The 23421-nt window shown below is 40.4% G+C and overlaps 1 protein-coding gene and 1 non-coding gene across 3 annotated transcripts in view; both read right to left on the bottom strand.

The window, feature by feature from the left end:
- Window positions 1-23421, bottom strand: part of MACROD2 (mono-ADP ribosylhydrolase 2) — an 842329-nt gene that overhangs the window by 450213 nt on the left and 368695 nt on the right. The gene's annotated exons all lie outside the window — the stretch shown is intronic.
- On the bottom strand, window positions 15119-15309 carry LOC113990553. Its single transcript, XR_003541661.1, has one exon. It is a non-coding gene; the product is annotated as a U2 spliceosomal RNA (small nuclear RNA).

Raw genomic sequence — 23421 nt, 5'->3', positions numbered from 1 at the left:
CCTCACAAAACACAGACGTGCCACCAGATGTGTACACGGGCTCCAGAGCCTCGGTGCAGGGCTCATGGTGAAGACTCGCTGACATAAAGGCACTGATGCAATCAGCCCTGCAGCTCTTCATACAATATTTCTTTCCACTCTTTTCCTAAGTCTCCCACTGTTATTCCAACCTGCCAAGCTGTCAGTGAAATAGTGTGAGTTGCAGTTCTTGTAACTACTCATGGTATGTACCCAGGTGCTCTCGAGTTTCCTTTGGTATAAGTTAGTACCAGCTCAGCCTCTTTTTCTTCTGGCAAGTGTTACTGGGGGAGATAATCCCCAGCTTTCCTAGTCCTTCACAGCACCTCACATAAAAAATTAACAAGCTGATTGCTTAAATCTGCTCATTTCTCACAGCTCTTTCCTTCTGGGCACCCTGGGTTACAGGGCTTTGTAAAGAAGTGCTGTGAACCTCTCCTTGGGACATACCAAGAGAGAAAAGAATCCAGAAAAAAACAAACAAGCATCCCTCCATACCAAAGCCTCACTTTTTCCACTCCCGAATGACTTTGGAATTCAGCAGAACCTTCTAGTGATGTCCTTTGGCACACTGTTTTTTAGGCAACCATGTCCCTCTGCCCTCCAGCCAGGTTGCTCCATCTCTCAAATAATTCTGAACTATTTCGATTCTACCACTAACCCTGGTTTCTTCGCTCTGCTCCAATTTAATAAATTCCCTTTCTTCTCAGGACTCCCAGCTCTGCAGGGGGAAAGGACAGGGGAATTTCAGGTTTTAAGCAGAGCCACCTTTTTTTTTCTTTTTTTTTGGTTCTAAGTAAAATTACTACCAGCAATTGAGAAGACACCTGTGAGCAGTAAACAGCTCAGAGGCCACGGCTCAGACCTGCACTGCGAATGTGCAGGGAAACAGAACTCAGCTCCAAAGCAGTCACTCAGACCAAATTAATTATACACGAGGCAAGGAGCAAGGAGCAGAATGATCTACTGGGAGCTCCTGAAGGCAGCCTGGCTGACCCAAGAAGCAACAGTGGTAAACTTTCCCCTGCCCTTGCCCTTTCCTTCTGGCCAGGCCATAATTGCCAAAGATGCAGTGCAACTAAGTGCCAAGCATCTGATCAGTGCCATTGCAGAGGTGTGAGGGAGATGGAAGGCATAGGTTTTAACACTCGTCCCCACGTTCACTTACCCACAAGCCCTACTTTCTCTGTGTAACGTAATCCTATACAAACAAAATTCCAACCTTTTAAATACAGTTCTCTTAAAAAAAAAACAACCAAACAAAAACAAAACAAAAAAAAACTTCTGTGCAGAACAAATGTGTCCTCAGAGATGCCAATGGAAAAAAGTAGGATCATTGATCAGATCATTGATCAGATCATTGATCATGATCTCTCAGAGCTTCATGCTACTCTGCTGTACCTAAACACGATACTGTTCAAATGTACACAAAGCTAACACTGCAGGGCAGCTCCCCACTCAGCAGATGCCCCTAGTTTCATGTTATGTTTTTCAAGATTCAACATTTAAGAGTAATTCTCTTACATCTCACAAATCTCACAGAGGTATCAGACTCTTACACAGTGAGCCAACTGCCTATTGCAAACATGACTCACTCACAATGTGGAGCGAGCCCCCTGCTCTCTTATAAAATGCACAAACAGGAAGGAAAAGGAGGAACACTCAGAGCTCCCACCGTGGTAACACACAACCTGTTGGCTCTGTACCTGTTGGGTAGGCTGTGAACTCATTGGAAATACTTTGGCATTCTCTTCTTGCATATTGCAGGCACGCATCTAAAACCATCTCATTATTGGTAATAATTTATTGACAGCAGATAGTTCTCTGCAGGTGCCAAACCTCTCTCCATCACTTGGCCTGAGGGAAGATTCTCAAACAGAGACCTGTCACTCTCTGACCTGTAAAAGCAGCTGCAAAAGCTGCCAAAAAGAGGTACTTCTGGTGATTCATAAATGTCTGAAGTTTTGTTATGCTTTCCTGTGCTAAGTGCTCTTTTGCTTAGCAGATCATCTTTACTTTCCCCCCCTGCCTCTAGTCTTCAATTCAGTTTCGGTGTTTATTCATGTCTCCCTTACTGGTGTCACATTTCCTTTCAACTATCTTGCATCTTTATAATCCAATTTTTTCTTCTCCCTTTTCTCTTTTCTCTCATCTATTCAAACTGGACCTAGTCTGATATTTGCTGACATCAACTCTTCGTGGATTTTAACATAAATGTCTACCAATATCACTCAGCCCTGCCTACTACAGGAGAATATAAACCCCTCCTCATGTGTTCTGTGCTGCCAATAAAAGCTGGTCTTTAGGCATTACCAAAATAAACAGTATTAGCAACAATTAGATCTGCTTGGTTCAAATCCTTCTATGTATGGTTACACTATAGATTTGCTTAAATCACATATGCAAAAGAGCATGTAAAATTCCATTACTTTTACTCATTTAAAACCTCACACTTTTTGAAATGCCATTGAGGAAAAATGCCATTGAGGAAAAAAAAATCCCCCAAACACGTTTCTGAGGTTAAATATTGCTGTTAAAAGTAAACCAGGCTTAAAATAAAAAGTTGGCATTTTAAAGGCCTGCAAATAGGATTAGATCTACCCAGTCTGTATAAACATTAATAAGTGGAGCTCCATTCAGAGCTAATGTATCTGTGAGTCACATGAGGAGCAGCGTGAACTCTCTTTAATTTGCAACCAGAAGGGTCTGGAGGTTGAAAGAGGTAAAACAACTCAGCAGAAAGCTTCACTAGGACGCGGATTAGGATCTTACACTTTCAAACCTCTGTTTCTGTTGGCCGCAGCTCTGTCTGAGCACTGCTGAGCTTGAGCACTCGCCCACTTTACATCTTTAGCGCTATAAAGACGTAAAAAATGGAATTTTTTATTCAAGCTGGTTCTCAGCCTGGCACATCCCAAGCAGCAGGACTCTGGGCTAGGATATTTCTCCCTCCCCACCCACTTTTCCACCAGTGCTGAAAAATGACATGATAGTAGTGAATTAAACGACACTCTCGTGGAACTGTTCCTATTTTTCAGTACTACAGACTATTTCTACTGAGTAGTCCTCGATTATGTTTTCTACAATTGCCTGATGATATTCTCTGGAACGTTATCCTGCTGTAAGCCTTTCCTCCTCTGTGGGAGCCACTGGCACCATAGGTCACTGGGTGCTGGGAAGAAAGCCATTCCTGGTGGAGAGCTTCGTGCTGCAGGACACTGAGGAGTGAATGCATTTCAGACACATCTCTGCCCCTCAGCACAGCAAAGCAGAGATAAAAATCAAGAACAAGAAAAGTTTCTTTTGGACCTTGGGTTGGTTTGTCTGGGACTTTGCCCTTATTCACGCTAACCAATGAGAATACCTGCAGCGAAGATCAAAATCCCAACTCTTGGTTTCAGTAGAGCGAAAGTTTAGGAGTTAAAAAATGTAGTGGAAGTTTAGGAAAGTGTAAACGTAGCCTGCAATATATAATGTGAAAGCTGACAAAGAGATGGTAGCAATACACCATCAAATCCGTTGCCAAAGTAAATGAAAAAGTCACCCAGGCAGATAACATCTGGATATGTGCAACCTCAATTTAGGCAAAATCCTAATGTAAACAAGTCCACTGATAGCAGAAGGGTAGTTAAACATTCCACTAGCTTTGGATAATCGAAACCATCTTCCTTTCCTTAAAAAAAAAAAAAATAACAAACCTTTCAATTATCAAACTCCGAGGAAGAAACTGACAGCTAATGGAAGGATTCCATTAAAATTTCAGTTTTTCCCTTTGCAGACAAACATCTCTGCAAACAGTTTTTTGTTTGTACAGAAACTGCAACAGCTCTCAAATGGCTCAATATTTGTAAATACTAGTAATATACAGTATAGTGATTACAAATAACATAAACACAACGTATTTGGATCTGGTTTATTAGACTGAGGCAGGGCTACATGTTCTGCTAACTATAGTGGTATTATTATTTCCTGTGATATCAATATTTAAATAAAATTGGAAAGAAAATGTATTTGCAGCTGTGTAGCATGGAGTTCCTTTAACGTATGCATAGCCTCAGCAAGAATCCTTAAAAAAATGGTATCAGTCACTCTGGGAATGGTAACAATGCAGCAAGGGAATTCAGTCTCAAACAGGTTTCATTTAAAGGCTGTGGAGGATCAGTGGAAATGTATCATGTTACACCAACCTAATTATGTATTGCAATAGTCATTCAGTCAACCCCTATGTCAACTTAGTGCATTAGTATATTATCACTGATAATGAAGTTTTGACAGTAATCTGAAACATCTGCAACAAGTACCATCAAAGCCATTGAACACAGAATAGCATTAACAAAATAATTCTTTTTTTTTTTTCCAGGGCTAACAACCTAATATAGTTCTGAGGTGAATGTCACATTAGAAATAAATGTAATCATATATGAATGCTTGAATGCATATGAAATGGAATAATCTATACATCCCAGGAGAATCCAAGCAATTTTTAGGCAGCAAAGATGAAGCTGATACACCAGGTCAAAATCAAATGCTAGAGAGCACTAACAAGGTTAGGAAGCACCAAGGGGTTACGAGGAGAAAAAAAATTCCACTAAGTTCCATTGCAAACTATAACAATTAAAAGGAAAATATAATCCACGTGTGCCCTGGCAAATCCTAATGGCAACTAATTAAATAATAAATTCTAAAAATCCTAAAATTCCGTTCTCCGGCAGCTAACAAAGCTAAAAAGCTCATTTTTAAAAATAGGTCAAGTCTCTCATCTCCATGCAACAGTGACAGAAGTATTAAACTGGTTGATTTAAAAAGAAAGGGATTATAAGAACCCTTATTTGCACACAGTTATGCAGAAAAAATCACCTAAAATGAAATTCCACAGAGCCATATTATGCTGAGTAGAATACACAAGTAAACCCGACAAACAACACAGACAACCTGAAAATAGGCTATGAAGTTTCAAAAAAAAAAAAAAGAAAAAAAAAAGAAATCAAAGAGAAAACTGCATATTTAAAAAGTTAAAATGCGCAGAACTGAAAAGCTTCCTCACCAACAACTGCCTGGTTTACACGAAAATAAAAATGCTACTGGGGCATGAGATGTTCACTGATAACTTCATTTTAAGATATATCACATCCTGACTGAGACACCAACTGACTCACTCGGCTCACATGTACTGCAGAAGGTAAAACAAATAGGAACTAGTTTCGGATTAGGGCTGGAGATGAATTTCAAAATGTGGACCCCCTGAATCGATTTGCACAGCAGAAATCACATTCCAGTCCCATTTCATAATGAAGGAATCTGAAAGGGATTATCTGACTTTTCCTGAGCGCACCATGCCCAAATATATGGACAACATTTTCATAAGTGCAGAGATGCAGGGATTTAATTTTGAAGACAGTCACCAAGACAGCCTCAAAATTAACCATTTTGAAGGTGTTATTCCATTGCTTTGCACTTTGTATAAAACACAGCCAGGACATGTTCTGAATTACTGCATTGGTTAGACATGGGGTGTGTTAACAGTGCTGCATCACACATGAATGTCACAGTTCCATCAATCTGTGTGCTTAGATCCCATTTTTTCTCTTATTTTTTAATGTTGAGATGCTTAAATCTTATCATCCTAATCACAAGCAGATTCCCAACAAGAGGACTCAGAGTATGTTCCAACCCTTCCTATTCCTGCTACATTTTGGCAAGGCATAGCTCATCACCTGCCACTTATGGTGGCTGTACTAGGGAATGTTTTGTTGATTTTAAATGACTTGTCTTCTACAAAAGTTATTTGATTGTTCACAGCAATACTGACCATTAAAAAAGGAATTTCTGCTGGAACATTAAGTTTTCAAGCAGAAAACGTGAAACAGAAAAGAGTAGCTCAGAAGTAGCTCATCAGTAGACCTACTGATCTCCTTGAACCAGGTCTTGAGAAAGAGAGCATGTGCAAACTCCATGCTTTTATCAGATATTACAATTCAGATCTTTAAATTGAAGTAATGTGTGTACTCATGTTTAGTTTCATGTTAATGCAAATACATGCTGGGGCTGTTAACCTGCTGCATCCTGCCCTAACTCAGCCAATTTATTTAAGTGGCACTCACAAAATAATACCACAGTGCACCCCTCGAGGTCTCCAACTTTGAAGAGTGCTCAGTGTCCTCTTTTGAATGTATATTGTGACCAAAAAAAATACTTCATAACTTCACCCAAAATGGTTCCAGCTCAGAGAGAGAACACTTTCAAAAGAGGAACTTCAGATCTCCTCAGTGGACACTCCTCCTCTCCCTCCCTGAATTCTTCCAAGAAGGAAAAAAAAAAAACAACAAAATGAAACACGTGTCATATTTGAAATATACCAGTCTGGAGGACATTCATGTACCACAGAGCTCATTAACATCTCTATGATACTCTTCAATGGTTGCAGTGCCCCATTTCAGAAATAACATTTCTGGAAAGTATTTATACTATGTTGAACTTGGATCCCCTAAGCCATGCACTGAAGGTAATCACCAGTACATCTGTTTCTGTCATATTTAAATTCATGGCCTAATTCAATTGCAAATAATTAGCTATTTATCACCATAAAGTTCACATTATAAAATCAGAAAGGGTCGATATGATCCTAACCATTTAACACAAGATACAGGCCTTAAAAGAAGGAAAGGGGAGAAAAGCAAAACAAACCCTAGTAATGAATCCCCCAGTAAATCAAATACAATCAGTTCTGCTTGCCCATCATACCCCTGGACAACTCAAATCTCTTTGTTTTCTTTCACAAGATTTACAGAATATATTGCCATACATATCAGTTAAGTCTATCTTTCACTTTTATAGCCTGAAGAGGAGAATTATTTAGTCAAAATAACATGAGTACACAGCCCATATAATACCGTTGTGACTTCAGTTTCTAACACCTACATCGGAGCATTACTATAACTCAAGAACTTTTTTTCACTTGCAAGGACATCTTAATTATCCCACCCGTGACATGAATGTTTTTGGAAGATAAAGTCTGTAATTAACTTGTTGCCAAACAATATGTTTACTGTCCCTGAAGGTCAGTTCTCGCATAAAGACATAAGGACACTTAACTTTGGGAGATGTGTGGTGTAACTGCCGTCAAACATTAACCAAGTGGTCATCCATTATCCATAGCAGAGAAGGAAAATATTCCAAGCAACATAAAATGACTGAGTTAAAATAAAGCTCTACTGAGGCTTGCAACAAATAAGTGCAACTAGAGAGACAGTGCTTGACCCATTGCAACAGGATTTGTCAGAAATTCCACTTAATCTCAGTAGTCAGTCGGCAGTGGGGGAATTTGCTCAAGACAGTCAAAGCAATATTGCTCCTGAACTGCAGAAATCTGTCAGTGCTGATTGCCCTTGTCAGAAGAAACCGGGGTTTGACTCTGTTTTTAAAGATTTTACCAAAACAACTGTAAGGGTCCCTTGCCTTGTTTAGCTCTGAATATACATTAAAATTTGCATACGCAAGTTTGAGTAGGAAATCCTTGATGTGCAAAGGGCAGGGTGAGGACATAGACAAGTACAGGTACAACAAGGAGTTTCATCAGCTCTGCAAAGCCATGAAGGGCAGCTTAGCATTCCTGGTACAATTCCTATACCAAAGGAGTCCCCTGTTCCAGGGAGATGATAAGATAAGCATCTCTGATTAAAGATCTCCTATAATACATGAATTAGTTGTATGCATGAGCTGGGAGAGATACAAAGAGAAAAAAAGGACAAACAAAGGAATAAAAGGACAAAAAATTATAAAAATAATATATGTAAAGCACTTCTATGCTGTTGTGGCCAGTGTTGCTCAGTTTCTGACTCACATCCCTCATTATTCTGTATTTCAACAGGAAAACTAACAGATACTTGGCCTTCCTTTGCTTTACACTCTGCTTACAGTCAGAGACAGATGGAAGGAATGGAAGGCAAAGAAAAGCAGCTAAGAAAATCAAGGAGGAATAAAATCATCTTTGCCCAACAAGACACACTCTTCTCGTCCTACGCTCACAGCACTTACTCTTTCCTGCAGAGGAATAGGTAACAACTGAGAACGTGTGTTTTCCCCAAAGTATTGGACAATATGGGAACAACTTGTGAAGAAATGGCATATGGAAGAACCTAAACATGGCAAACAGGCAGGAGTGAAAAAAGTAAACAGGGAAAAGAAATCTGGATGAGAAACTAGAAAATGTTGACTCTTCAGGCAAAGGAGGGAAAGATTGCACTACAGAAGGGAAAATATTAAGAATTTAGAAAGGGAAAGAAATGAGAAATCTGGAATGCCAAAATCACTAAAGGTAAGAACTGGTGGAGGAAGGGGAGTCGGGAGACACTCCCATCCAGGTGCGGCCATTAGCACTGCAGTGAACTCGTAAACAAGAAGTTCTTTCAGCATATCACAGGCCATTAAAGAAGATACTTTGCATTTGTCATTTGGTGCAAAAATAGTTGATTCAAGTCTGTTCTTTGAAAAACTCTCGTATGTCAGCACTTTGATACTGGAATAGCTTGCTCGCGTTGAAACATGGAATATTTGCTGGTTTTCCATTGAGAGCAGATTAGATTTCAAATTCCCCCACTTGGTTACCAAAAGCATTTCCATCAGCTGGAAGCACTTTTCAATCCATCTTGCCAACTTTTGACCTATGCTAGTTTCTTTAGGAAGGTGAAACCCACCAGGATCAGGCATGGATAAGCAATTCTCCACTGAGAGCATGTCAAATAGACACGGAGCCTCCCCTGAGCCACACTGCAGCAAATGTGCATTTCTTGAGAACGGACACTTACTCAGAGCTGTTCATATGGAAGCAAACCACAAGAATCTATGTCACTCTGCAGTTTCTCTTGCAGATGAGCGTAGGCATCACACATGCTGTTCATTTTCTGCAATAATATTGGAGGGTGCTGTTTTTGTGCTGCCTATAGACCAGCTAATTTAAAGAACACAGCATATTAAAGCAATTGAAAAAGCCATTTGTTTCTGCAGCACAAAATGAAGGCTCTGATTGCCAGATAAAATAATTGACATACTGTTACACTGCACGCATTTGCCTGAATGCAATGGTATAATAAGCCATTATAGGGTAAGAGAAGGCTTCAGCTCATCTCAGCCCAGGAACGCTCTGTCTTCTTCCCTCCCTACTGTCAGTGATCCTCCTGAAGTGCCACCCAGCTGCAAGTTGATTTTTGACTGAGCTCTCCCCTTTGTGCATGAAATGGAGGACAAAGATCCATCCTTACGGCTCATGGCACCTGACACCATTGCAGTATTATGCCTACAGTTCTGCAGACGGAAGCATACCCAAGTCCTCCCTCACATTCTTCCCGCCATTCCCCTTCACCAGCCATCCACTTTCTTTTCTTTTTCTCTAAAACCAGATCATCACAAGTCCAGCTCTGGTGTCTCTTTAATTTCCCAGATGATCTGCTGACTTACTTGTTACTTGCAGAAAGGAAAGCTTCCTGCAGGCTGGTTGCACCCAGCAGAGAATATAGATGCCTTGTTGCAGCAGGAGGAGGAAAATCAGGGCCAAAGTCATTATCCCCTTCACCACCACCACTCTCCATCCTCTGTGTAAACTGTCTGACAGCATTCCCCTCTTATCATCTTCTGCAGTGTCAAGCAAAATGAAAAGGTTAAACTTGAAGGCTTGTACGTGGCCTTTGGGTTAGACATCTAGGCTTTTTTTTAAAAAAAGCCCTACACGCAGCAAAATATTTTTAAGATCAGGGGAACAAGAAGGTTCAAGGACTAAATTTGCTACTTTAGCTGAATTACATGCACTCTAATACTGCTCCCAGGAGAAATACTTAACATCATGCTTCCTAAACTCACTATTGGAAGCCAACCTCAGAAGTAAAATCTCATTCCAGTATCCAAAAACATGTCACAGACGTAAATTCCTGTGCCTTGGGGATTTACATGCATGGAGCCCTCACCAAGCTTCTTTACACTGCTCTTCATACAGAAATACAGGGATGCTAAAGGTGGAAGAGATAATTATTCTCAGCTTCAACCAGAGTTTTCCATGTTATTTTCTATATTTAGCATCTCCCTGTTCAATCCTTTCCTTTTTTCACACACCCACATTTGCTCCTCGAGCTCTAATGGAGGCTATTTGGACAATCAGACATTTAGAAGTGCAGACAGTGCTGTGAAACCCTCTTAAAAGCTTGGTGGGAATCAGGCTTGTGGGGATCACAGGCTACCACTCCACTCACAGCAAGAGCCTGAGCCAGGTAAAGTTTCACTTTTAAAAAAAAGGAATGTTACTAAATATTCAGCCTCCAGTGCTGTGTGCCAGCAGATGTCCACTGGATGATGGATTGCCCTGCAGACTCCTCCACATGCAGCCACCCATGGCTCAGCAGTGGTTTGTTACCCCAGGCTGGAGCCTGCTAAATGGAGCAACTTTTAGAGTAGCTTGTAAGTCTTTGCACAGCATCAGCTTTTAGGCTTTCAGTCTTTTACTGGTAATTCAGAGCTACGGGGTCGAAATATATGGGCCTTGGTTTTGCATTAACTCCGTAAGTGATCAAAACAACTCATTATCTAAGATTCATCTGTTTGTCTAGAAAATAAATGTCAGTACTGTCAGGAAGGGGAAAAGTTTATGATTAAGCTCCAGCTATATAATTTCTCATAATATCTGCTGGAAGATGGCAATCAGAAGCATTTTTAAAAGATTCAGCACTTGATTTTCCATCCACCTCACACCTATGTGGAAACACATACCTTTGCAGGCAATATTGTTATGTGAAGCCATTTTGCAATTAGCCTAATTTAAGAGAGAAAAATAATTCAACAGAAAATGACACAGTCTGACTGGACTAAGCACAGAAAGCAATTTTGCTTAAACACATGTAGACATCAAGCCAATGATCTGCTACAGCCCGATGGAAAGCTTGTGTGCACTTCTCTGTTGTCTTAAAGGACCGTTTCAAAAACAGACAGCCTTAAACATTTCTTCTGTGTGAATTTTTGATGTCCCCTCAAAGATAAACAAGGAACCATCCAGTTTTCCAGCATGTACAGAGTAACTAAGCAATTCATATCATGACCCCACCGATAACACCTCCCAAAATGTCTTCCCTGGCCGTGAGGATTACTGAGGGAACCCCGAGCTGAGAGTCACTTGATCCTTGATCTGCATCATGTTCATCTTCTTTAGTTCAGGGCACAGCACGGATACAGCAGTTAACCAGGTAGGGCCCAGTGCAGAGACCACATTCCTGCCTCATGAGAGAAGCTCTCAAATGAGGAAAGAGCTGTTACACTATCGCAATCTAAGCTAATAATAACAATAATAAAATACTATACCTTTGGGCATGTTGAACATGGAATTAAGTTATTTATTTAAAGTATCACGTAACAGCGCTAGAAACAATAGGCACAGGCACTTCATTTTTTTTTTTCACGTACAAATGAGTTTTGCACAAGATACCAAGTGCCTTGCCATGTCATGACTGCAGAACGACAGCAGATACTTATCTGCTCAGCCTTAATTAATTTACTCCCAAATGAATACCGCATTTAGAAGGAAATAAATTGTAATTTTATCCTGGAAGACCACTTCACACGAATGGGACAAACTGTTACCTCATCTGATTTGTATCTATTCCCAGAGACTTACCATAAAGGAATTTAAAATTATTCTAAAAATACGCAGCTGATATTGCACATAAATATTGCATCTTCCTCTCTGGATAAAATCCTTCTGAGGGAAATAGCAAAGTTGCTTTAGGCTTGTTCTTCTTACATCTCACACGGACATGCCTCAAACAGTCATATCACTGTTCCATCAAATTTTACATCACCTGTGTGGAAATATCTACAAGTTCAACAATGTTCCACTGCTCGTGTTCTGCTATTCTGGTGTTTTAATTATGTTTCTTCACACAGCAGAACCAAGTTTGACATTAGTATTGAATCTCATAAATCGTCACTTTAAGAAAATGCATTCCCAGGAGGAGAGGTAATACAGGCCATATGAAAGTCCCTGTTTTAGCTTAAAGCCTTCTCAAACAATCTTAATTGTTTTCAGAAAGTCAGTGGCAGGATTGTGCCTTCTGAGGCACAGAAGAAGTAAGTTATATGTTAGAGCTCATTTTTGTTTGTTTTCTCATTGTGGTGGAGGTTTTTTTAAAACATAACATAAGGGGTAAAAAATAAAAAATGAAATTAAATGTGATTTCAACATTAATTCAATAGTACTGACTCTGGAACAAAGGCATGATAACACTGCACCATAGATGTACAGTTAACATTGTGCTAGAGGTGTACAATCCCTAACATTTTCTTATCCTTTTCTATTTTTCTTCATCTCTTCAAAACATTCTACTAAGGAAATGGCCAGTGCTGTAACACAAAGACCAGTGTACAGGATATAAACATCAAAAAATACTTTCACAATGCTATCCAGTGATTCAACATGTCAGAAGCTCACACAGACTTTACAGATACCAAAGCTTGAGGTGTTGCAATAAACTCCACTAAAATAATACCTTAGAATGCTAATTGTTGCTTTTGTAATGGTGAAAACAAGACCCCATAGGTTTCACTCTCCAAAGGGAACCCATCAGTCTGGTCTAACTGTCAATTGACTAATGAGAGTTAAATTCGAAGCTGGGGCAGCAGAAATTTTGCACTTGCGTGACATAGTTTCCACAATAACATGGATTTATGCTTTGAATCCAGTAGGGATGCACATGGACACGGACTGATATCACACACTGTGACAGCAGCAGGCACATGTGGCCATCTGCAAAGGCTCAGAGGCTTCTCAAACAGTGGCCTCTTCAGAGAGCTGCAAAGAGAGGGAAGTGGAAGAGTGCAGTTCTTTAGAGAAATCTGTCCAGCTCTTTCTGTTGGTCTTGCCAATTCTTTCAGTTTGTGTATCAAGGATATGCCACTGAGCCCCCCTCCAAGGATGCCCCAAGTCAGCTAAGAGTGGAAGAATCAGTGGATGCTCAGTTTTGTAAACATATTCCCATCCATTATCTCAACATTATGCGTTCTCTCTTCCATGTTTTCAGCATGTTTATACACAGAAGACTTGGCTATTGCCAACGTCTTTACTTTTTCCCCACTGCACCGTGAAGAGGATTTCTTAGGGCCCATGGTCTCACCTAGACCACCTGAGTTTAGGGTCCAGGACCATTCAGGAGGGGGAGGTGGACAGGAAAGAAGGCAGATAGATGGTACTACTTTTTGGCTAGAAAAAAAGAAAGCCTGTGATCCTATTGCTAGAGCCCCACGAGTGACGCCAAGATGATGTAGTGGCCCATGAATCCTCCCTTGCTCTGCCCCAGGAGACACTCTCCAAAAGCACCAGCATGTATATGCTGACCTAGGGGTAATGAAGCCACTTCTTGAATGTGACCCATGTCACAGGTTTAAGTAGCCTGTGAGGTCCCTGAGCTGCCCTCACCTCACCTGGGTGCATACAACTCACACTAAATTAATTTTCTCAGAGAGAGAAAAGAGAGAATCAATATTTATCCCAGGATCAAAATGCTTTTCGCTTAAAGAACTCAGCAGTCTAGAAAAATGAGGAGCAATCATTTTGTTCCCATGACAAACAAAAGCTTCCTTGCCAGTAGACACTGTATATTGACAATAACCTGTAAGCACCATAGCACGCATAGTAATAAGATGGCATTTTGCTGCAGTGCATTTCTATCTTGCAGATACTCCTTTTTTGTTGTTGTTCTAAACAGAAATATTAAATAATTAAAATATAATATTTTTCATCACTAAAATAGTTACAATCAACAAACACTTAATGCCACTCCTCCAACATCAGCTTTACTCAACGTGCCCTAATTGAAATACTGAGGCCATAAATAATAAATCATCAGCCAACTCCAAAAGCATGGAACGTAAAGTAGGGGATTTTTTTGGGAACTATTATTTTATTTTCCTGCAATTAAGTTGGTAGGGCACCAAGCTACCACCAAAAATGTCACACCGAATTAGCTTCCCTTTTATTAACCGTGGCAGGTCAAATAATTAAAAAAGTGAAGGTGTCTTGGTAATGAGACTTAACTCGAGGACACTAATTTACAATGACAAAGGTTCCTCCTTTCTGTATTACTTCACGTACTTATTAAAAAACCCTTGAAAGGTCAAACTCTTATGTCATCTAGAAATGATTTTGATCACTCTCCACCCAAACTGTATTCATTTTGCTCCTAATACAACTCCCAGTTTTCACCCTGTCACATCAGCTTGGCCTTTAGTGGCTTGATTCTGGTTCAAAAGACGTCATAAACCACGCTTGTCATCACCTGCTGCACTACACGGACCTCGGCGGTGACTCCGTCACAGGTCAAACAAAACCAGCTCCCATTGGCCACCCATTGACTGCGCCACGTAGGAGCAGCTCTGGACCTCCAGTTTATAGAATGCATTAAGCTGGTATTTAATCAATCAAAAATGTTCAAGGGAACACCAGCTTTCCCCAGTTTTTGGCCTATTTGTATATTGGAAATGCTTGTGTCTAAACCAGGTTTCCTCAAAGATACCGACCGCATCGGTTTCTTTCTGACGGTCTTCAATCAAACCCAATCAAACCCATACAAATCCCATATGTACCCTCTAACTATCTTGCAGTACATTTCTTCTCTTTTGGACTCTGCAGTTATTTCTGATTGCTGTTTTATCTCATTTTTCAGAAAAAAAGCAACTAGAGTGGTCAATGAAAATAAAGAGCACCAGCGATGCAAGAACCTGCTGTTCAACAAGGATGAGAGCAAGTGTAGGCTCACTGTATCCAGGAGGTACAAAGTATTGCCCAGTCCTGAGGGAGCTAATCTGATGTTATAATACTGGACATTGCAAAATGGATATTAATATGGGTTGGCAAGACACTGAAAACAAGACTAAAATACCACCAAGAAGTGCTATTTTATTTTATTTTTACTGGGGTTTTATAGAGGCTCGGGAACCCCCTGAGCTGAAAATTGGTGGGGATTAAGAGAATATTGTGAAGAGGCATAATCTATGCTTGCTCTGTTCCTGCTCTTCCCTTCGCACTCTTTTATGGTCATTAGGGGACTCGTTGCTTTTTTTTTTTCCTTTTTCTTTTCACGCCATCCTAGAAAACACAGCAATCGCCGGCTTCACGCATGGAGGGGATGGCGTAAGCTCCAAGTACATTTCCCAGTCCCCAAACTCATTTAATATAAAATCCTCCAGTTGAGGACATAACAGATATTAAACTGATAAAAACATATGCTGCACTTGATCTTTGCCAAAAGGTCAAGAGGCAAACACGAATCAGCAGAGTCGGTGGTTTCTGGGTCTGACTCAGTGCACATGCTGAGACTGAATCATCCCAAGATTTTAACACCGCGGTAGCGACAATTACGGAGCTTTAGCACTCAGATTTATTTCAAGAAGCTGCAGACAGACTGCAGACCCCAAATAACTCACTCCAGGACCTCAGCGAACTCATGATTTTGCACACACAGGAACTGTTCCTGGACAGGAACTCAGGAGAGCTAACGACGCCGTGTCCAGCCTCCCAAAGTACCCCAGTCTTGATCTGAGTATTTCCTCTACAATAAACTAAATAAAAAGAGAAAACACCCAAAACTTCCCTCTAACCTCCAACCTTCTGCTGCCCCTACATCCCCTGCTCCAAACTATTAAGGAATCTTCTGCCTTCTGAATCCTAATGGGGTTATTTTAGAAACACATCTCCCCTACAGAAAGTATTTCACAAAATTCTAGAAAGTTGAGGGACTTTTTAATAAATAAAAAATTAAAACCAGAACTAAATACTGCAGTGAATGTTCTTAATCCTTGCTGGACTCATTAGAGCATCTTGCACGCTAATTCAAAGACAACATCTCAGTGTTGCTAAAGCATGATTTTTAATTACTCTGTATCAAACTCCACTGTAAATTAACATAGAAGAAGTCCACACACAAAGAGTACTACACCAATACTGCTAAAGCTTCAAAAAAACATCCCTGTGTATGGAAACTAAAAGCACCTTTTGAAGCTAACAAATAATAAGAGATATTTGAGTAACTCAGAACAAGACAACAATTTCTTAAAAATTATTTTCATTTTCAAGAATACTTGGTAAACAGGTTTGGAAACCTTTTTATTTCCAATTATATTTTCAATCACTCATTATAATCACTAATTATCTGTAAGAATACAACAGCAGGTCAAAAGTAAAAGGAAATGCATTGTCACAGCAGAAATACCCAGCTAATATACTGATGTTGGTGCTCCAAGCTGCACAAGGGAGCCAGCCAACTATAAGGTAATTGTTTTGCTTTCAAAAGTCTTCAGTGAATCAGTATCAGCAAATCTACTGGATTTTAATGAGTTAAAATATTTTAATAGCAGAGCTTTGTTCTTGGGTTTAATCACCTTTCCCTACGGCTCTGAACAACATTTAAGCATGTGCTTAATTTGCTATTGAAGTCAACAGAACTATAGGTGAATGCTGAAGTTAAACATGTGCCTAATGAGATTTACTGAATCAGAATGCGGAAAACCCAATGTGAGCAGAATCAAAGCCCAGAGGCTTTAGCCAAGTCCACCCCGAGCTTCCCTAAAGATACAGGGCCCCCAAAATGCAAAGGAAAATTTTGTATTATTGTGACATATCTGCTGCACATCTGTAATTCTGAAATAGTTATGTAGCAAAACACATACCAGACTTTATAAGTCCTCAAAGTAAGAAAAAACCTTTGGATTTACCCTAAAATCCTAACTTTTGTGGAATTTTGTTTGGTGTCAGTAGTTCAGCAATACCCTTTGACATGAGACAACTGTTGATTTGCCTCATGTTTCCTCCAAAAAGAAAAGGCAGTATAATTAAAATGTTTTGATTTGGGGCAGGAGGGAATGGAGAAGTGGAGCAAACATATATATTTTAGCTCAAAGTTCCTCTGTGAAAAAGAAGGAACGTAATCCAACATTAGATCTCACTTCTTCAATCAGTCAGGTAAACTCTGTAATCCTCTCAAACTTGGATATGAACATCTGCATTGTACCAGTTGATACTTTTTCTCAGATTAAATTAAATTAAATTACCTGTATGCCTTTAAAGCCTCTTTTTTATTACCAAAGATAACCACTTCTTCCTAGTGCAGGGGAGTTTAGTTCAGTAAAGAACAACTCAATGAGCTTTGAATGCAGGATATAAAATATAAAACTGTTCTATTCTGTGTGACATTTAAATGGCTTAAGTGAACATTTAATTGAATTGCAACTAATAAATATTTTCTTGACAGTAAATATTATAAAAAAGGATTTGACTCCAAGAGAAAAATTCTTCAGATTCCACACTCACTGTAAATGTTCAAGTCTGACTTAACAATATTTTAATTCTTTCTCTTTTGGCTTACATGGAGGATCTGGTTTTGGCATCAAATGTCAGAGAGACTGTTTTTTTTTTTTTTCCCTGCCCAGAAAAACAAACCGTGTAATGGAGAAATGTTTAGCAATCTCTCTTAACAGCATACAGTCACCAATCCTTTCTCTAATACACTGTAAAAGTCAGCCAATCTGTTCGAGGAAATTTTTTTTAAAATTTAAATGGTGAACAGAATTGTTACCTCAATATGGCAGTCATTAGCATGGAAGGAGTTAATCTTCCCCACTCCTTTTTTTAAGAGCAAAAAAGGCTAGGAACAGCTGTCACTCAGGTGATGAATACAAGCTGCCAGCCTTTTAAACAGCAGGTACAGCATTTGAGCTCTGAATTAATTAGCATTCAGAAAGCCTAAACACCGCTTGATAACTCCACAAGATGATTTTTGTCCCTTCCTGCAAATTAATACTGCTATTAAGATGAGCAAGGGCACAATGCAGATTGTAATTGTACCCATTAAACAAAGTTTCACAAGTAACAAATTGGAGGCTCCTGCCAAGAATGCATCAAGTCAAATAAAGCCTTGCTGCAAATAATGTACAGGAATCCATCTTCACTTTTCCATGGCATTCACAGAGCCACACACAATATGGATTCCTGTGTAAATGCATGAAATGTTTTCTGCATGTAACCACAGGCTTCTCAAAAGTTCATGTTTCTAAACGTTTAAATAGTGGCTTTGTCTCAAAAACATTCGGGCCACTTCTAGACAAGAGCTGCCTTTAACATGCACATATACACTGAAATGACAAGTTAACAAGGCCTTGGAGATTATACTTGTAATGTCTTAAAAAACAAGGCCTCCCTCCACCAAATGCTGCTGCAGCACTGCATCAAAGTCTACATAATCCGTGTGGAAAATCTCCCTCCTATAGATGTCATTTCCTTTAAACGACGAGCATATTTTGTAAAGCACAAAAATGATTGATATCAGAATTTAATGATGTTTAATAAGTAGCCATCTGTCAACAGTCAAGGAGTAAAAAGGAAGCGCATTATTATTCCCCAAAAGACTAGAAATATTGATGCTAATTAAAAGGCACATTATCATTATCTCAAAGCAATGTCTAAACACTAATCAAACTTCAGGTCCAGGAAAGGGGAAGAGGGAGAACTAGGGATATGAGTGCTCCCCTAAGGGGTCACTGGATTTGACAGTCTCCAAGCTGGTGTATGATAGTGTAGAAACCAGAACTCGGCAAGTAACTGGTAACTCCTGACTGGGTGTGCAGGCAATCAAACCCCAATCTGACGTAGGAAATGTTATTTATTTTCACCTCAACTCTTTAGAAGAGATCTTTGGTACATTTTTACAAAGAACTGTGAAAGGAGAGAACTATGCTAAACACGGCATTTCACTATTTTTTTCCGAATTTCCATCCACCATATTCCAAAACAAAACTTGGCATCATGGTGTCCAAACACAATTAACTGCACCATCCTAAACTGCAACGTGCTCGGTACTTTTAGCTGAGAAATGGACCAGTGTCACATGTACATGAGGAACTTACGTGGCCAGATACAACTGAAACCTACACACAAGGGAACAAACCCCGTGAACATGGTGCCTGTGAAGCACATTTGACTCCTTGGCCCTTTAGGAAATCACTCTGGGACTCAGGGCTGCTTTGGCTCCTCATGCTGAGGAGGAAGGTACATAAAGGTAGGTGGTTCAGGCTGCTGCTAATGTTCGCTAAGATCAGCCTTCAACATTAATATCAGTTTATTACCTTTTAAAATGTGGTATTTATTGCCATTTTCATAATTCATCTTGATCAGAACCTCTCTTTAGCAAGCAGACCTCTACTAACCTCAAAATCCAAGCCTCATGTTTGAACTGAGGCAGCCAACAGTCCCATAACACGCTTTTTGCCTTAGTTTGTAAAAAGCTGACAAGACTCCTGGCATTTATTGCTTGCAGAGAGGCACAGCTATAGGCCATTGGCAAATGTTTTCCTGCCCTTGGGATACAAGAGATGTGTGAGCAAGATATGACTGATTCCCACCTCCCACGTCGTGGTAACTAAACATACAGTCCCAGGTTTAGCAGTATTGACTCTATGAGCCAGGCCCAGCAGTTTATCCACTTTACAAGGTCAGTTTTGTGGTGTCAGAGGAAAGATGAGGGTGAGTCATGCAGAATATTCCAGCACCAAAGATAAGGAAAGTATAGACAAAGTAGAAGGCATACAGGGAACAGGTGGAGCAAATAGGGATGCAAGAATCACACCAATGTATGGAAAAATGGCAAACAAAGTATCCCAGTCGTGGCTTTAGAAAACCACAGCTACTCCAGTAATCAAGGCCCAGGGGCATGAGCACCATGGCTAATTTGGAGCAGTCATTTTTTCCATCGTATTTTTACCGGTTAACTTTTTCACCTGTAATTGCCACTATCAAATTACCCTCTCCAAGCCACCTCTAGTCTTCCTCCTCAGGTCAAGGAACCCATTCATCACTGCCAAGTGAAGCCTATTTCTATTTTTACCTGTCATTTTCAAGCCATTGCTTCACACAGGTGTGACCTCTGATCCTGATTTTCCTTCCAACACTCCCCCTGCTGTACTCTCATAGTCCTCCATTATCTCTTCCCTGAGAAATATTAAAAAACTTAAAGAGAGATGTCCCTGGTTTTGATTACCCTATTCCAATCTAACTCCTTGATCTTCAGCATAAACACTTCAATCATCCTGGCATTTTCATTGACTCAAATTAAATGCAGAGCCAGTAATTATTTCAAAATCCCCTTGCCCTTTCATACACAGGTCTTCTGCCTCATACAATGACAAGGTATTACCTCCCCGATTCTTAAATGGTTTAGATACTTCAGATACGCTTTGGATACCAATTTGATGCGAGGGGACTCTTAAATAAACCTTGTGAGGCTTAGCCAGCACTAATTGTTAGCAATTACAGAGCTTTTCTCTTGTTGAGCCCCAATGCTCAAACATGATGTGAGCCATGTAACCATACAATAGTTCCACTGATTAACAGGTTCCTCGGGGTGATCATGAGCAGGAGGTACACGATCCCCTCCATTTTGCAGCCTGCTTTACATAAATTCAGCAAAGCTAACGTGAAAATGCAAATGCACAGGTACTGTGTAGGTAAACTGGAGACAGGAGGTTTAGGCAGACACACAGAAACGAAAACCACCATCAGTATCCAGCTTTACTTAGTTATTTACTTCCATATTCACTACATTTGTTTTAAACTGGCACCAAACTCTTTATTCTTTGTGCCTCACAGATTTGCCTTCTGACTCTGTGCAACTGTTGTACACTGTATAGCTGTCAGGGCAGAAGTGGAATGTATGAAAAGCTGGATAATTGTAAGTTAGGGCATATGGTGCTACAGAGAATGTAGGGGTTAGTAGGAAGAAGGGGGGTTTGTTTTGATTTTTTCAAGAGTCCGGATGTGACTAAAGCTTTTTCTGGCGGGCAAAGAAAATAGCCCTTGTTTCTCCACAATTTGAAAAGTTGCTTGCATTTTTTTTTTTCCTTTTTTACTTCCTTTTTTTTTTTTTTTTGGTGTATGGGGTGGGGAGAGAAGAAGAGAGGAAGGCACTTTTAACATTACTTCTTATTTACATGACAAATAATAGACCTTCTTTCTGATTCTCTTCTTCTGCCCCAAGAAAACACATTCTCCAACAGCATGCATAACATTGAGGTTTTCACAAAAAGAAGCCCCAAAAGGAGCAGGCTGCTGTGTAAACATGTCAGGCTTCATAGCTCACATGCATTGAAATGACCAGCACAGTTCGCTCTTCTCAAAGGTATTGCTTCAAGCTGATTGCTGACTCAAGACAAGAACACAACCCTGGTCACAGTGAGTTTCTGAGCATTTTCCCTGCAGCTGCAGGGTATAGAGGGTTTTCTGTTTGTTTTGCTTCCCCCCCCCTCCCCTTTTTCATATGAAACCTCAGATTCTGGAGTACAGTTTGGCAGCACCAGGCTGAAACTGCTGCCAGTTTCCTCGGGTACAGAATCTCTAATAACACAAAGCCCTGACTATCTTCTCGTCCAATAAATAATCAAAATTTTGCACCACAGTCACCCTCAAAAAACATGACTTCTTGTTTTTATCTCCCTGTTGCAGCTAATCCTTCCTGTCAACGGGGTTTCATCCATAACAAGTCTGCCTGTGACATGTTTGGTCCCAGTGCATCCCTTAACAAATCCCACACACACGGCGCGGTTCACAGAGCGCACGGGTTGCAAATAGGACCGCGGAGACAGAGGCTGTCTCCTCCTGTGGGATTGGAAAGGCTGTGTTTCCCATGGAAGAAGCTCATGAAATGGGAGAGACAGCGGGCTGTCAGGAAAGTCCCGGCTCACGGATCACATTTCTGGCGCATAAGCAGAACAGAGCATTCCCAGGATTTGTATTCCTGAACGGCTCTGCTGTCGGGTTGGATACTGGCCGTATGTTTATTGCTGTCACGCTGGAAAGCTGACCCAGGCGAGGTTTGCTTCGTACTCAGCAGTTTTAAACAGCATTTTTCTAGGCTTTAAGGGCTGGCATTGTAGGACTCGCTCCCTAGGACTTGCCCTTCCTTTTCTCCTCCCCTCTTCTGTCCCTGCTTCAATTTTACGCTTGTTCACTTTGCCCAGCACATCAAAAGAAAATGCACGAGGTGGTAAAAACTGTACATAATGTTTTCACCAGTGAATTATCAAAGGGTCTCCTTGGTTTCTCAGAAGGAATAATGGGAATAAACTCAGTAAGAGCTATTTGTTTACCCCACTTACTTGTTGCCTGCCCCTCTACCCACAGCATCCTATGTTTAATGTGGAGCTGTGGAGGGGAGGAAGGTGACAGACACTAGCTTTGCTCTCCTGCTTCCTGGGGGAGAGGACCTCACCTCTCCTGCAAAAGGCTGTTACACAGCATTTCTTCCACTTTCTCAGGGAAGCGGCTCCGTTTTCTTCCCACTGACAAGGAAATGAAAAGTGTGCTCAGATTCACTGGAGGGACACTTGACACCTTGGGGGTCGTTCCTTCATTTTATCTGGGATTTTAAACCAGTTCCCACAGGGCTTTCTGGGCTTCTCGGAACTCTGCTGTCAACCCAAGAGTTTCAGTTCACTCAGTGACCGAAAGTGCTGCAAAAGCTGCTCCTGATGGGTGTCACACTGCTAATAACTGAGGGACATTACAATGGCCATGAAATCAAAAATTACAGGGACTCCAGCTCTGTCTTCTGAGATATCTGAGGAACAGAGTGTGCCTCTGTCTGCATCCCACATTCTCGAGTAGAGAGAGTGAAAACATCTGAGGGCACTTTGACAAAGATATATTCTGTTATTCAAAATATATTCTGTTCTTGGAGCAATTCAATGGTGCAGCAGAATGACACAATCCACAGAGTGACATGTCAGCTCACGCACTGCACCCTTTTGAGCCCTTTCAGATTTAGCACCTCATATCCCCTCAACAAATACTAATTATAACAACCACTTATCCATAGGAACTTTGCAAATAATTCTATTATTTGCATTATGTTTGATGCAGTTGGTTAATGTTACAACTGAGGTTGAGACGCCCTCCAGATAACTTATAAAATTTCACCTTGGGCGCTCTGCTGAAGTGTTGGCACTGCAAAATCTCCACGGGACATCTGCACTTAAGTAAATACTGTTGCAGGCACTTCAGACAAATTAACACACACCAGTCTATTAATACTGTTTCCTACGTACAAAAATCCCAAATGAACCGGAGGCATTCATTAATAATGTGCATCAATGGGCAGAAATTTCTTCACATGGACTCCATAAATCTTCAAGTACTTGCAAGATAAAGACTTTGCTTTTGCGTAATAAGAAATGACAGAATTTAGGGTTTGATGAAACACTTGGACCCAATATTCATTACGAGTATATCAAGGCTTGTACCAAGCACAGATGGGAATAAGTATGAATTTATTTTATGCTCCCTTTCGTATGTTCACAGCGATATAAATTTGGATTTATTGTATTATTGTA

The sequence above is a fragment of the Pipra filicauda genome, unplaced genomic scaffold (genome assembly GCF_003945595.2).
Source record: "Pipra filicauda isolate LSUMZ 115617 unplaced genomic scaffold, ASM394559v2 scaffold77_size3566232_pilon, whole genome shotgun sequence".
In the NCBI taxonomy this organism is placed as follows: Eukaryota; Metazoa; Chordata; class Aves; order Passeriformes; family Pipridae; genus Pipra; species Pipra filicauda.
The sequence above is the reverse complement of the archived record's forward strand: the minus strand, read 5'-3'. Positions and strand labels throughout refer to the sequence as shown.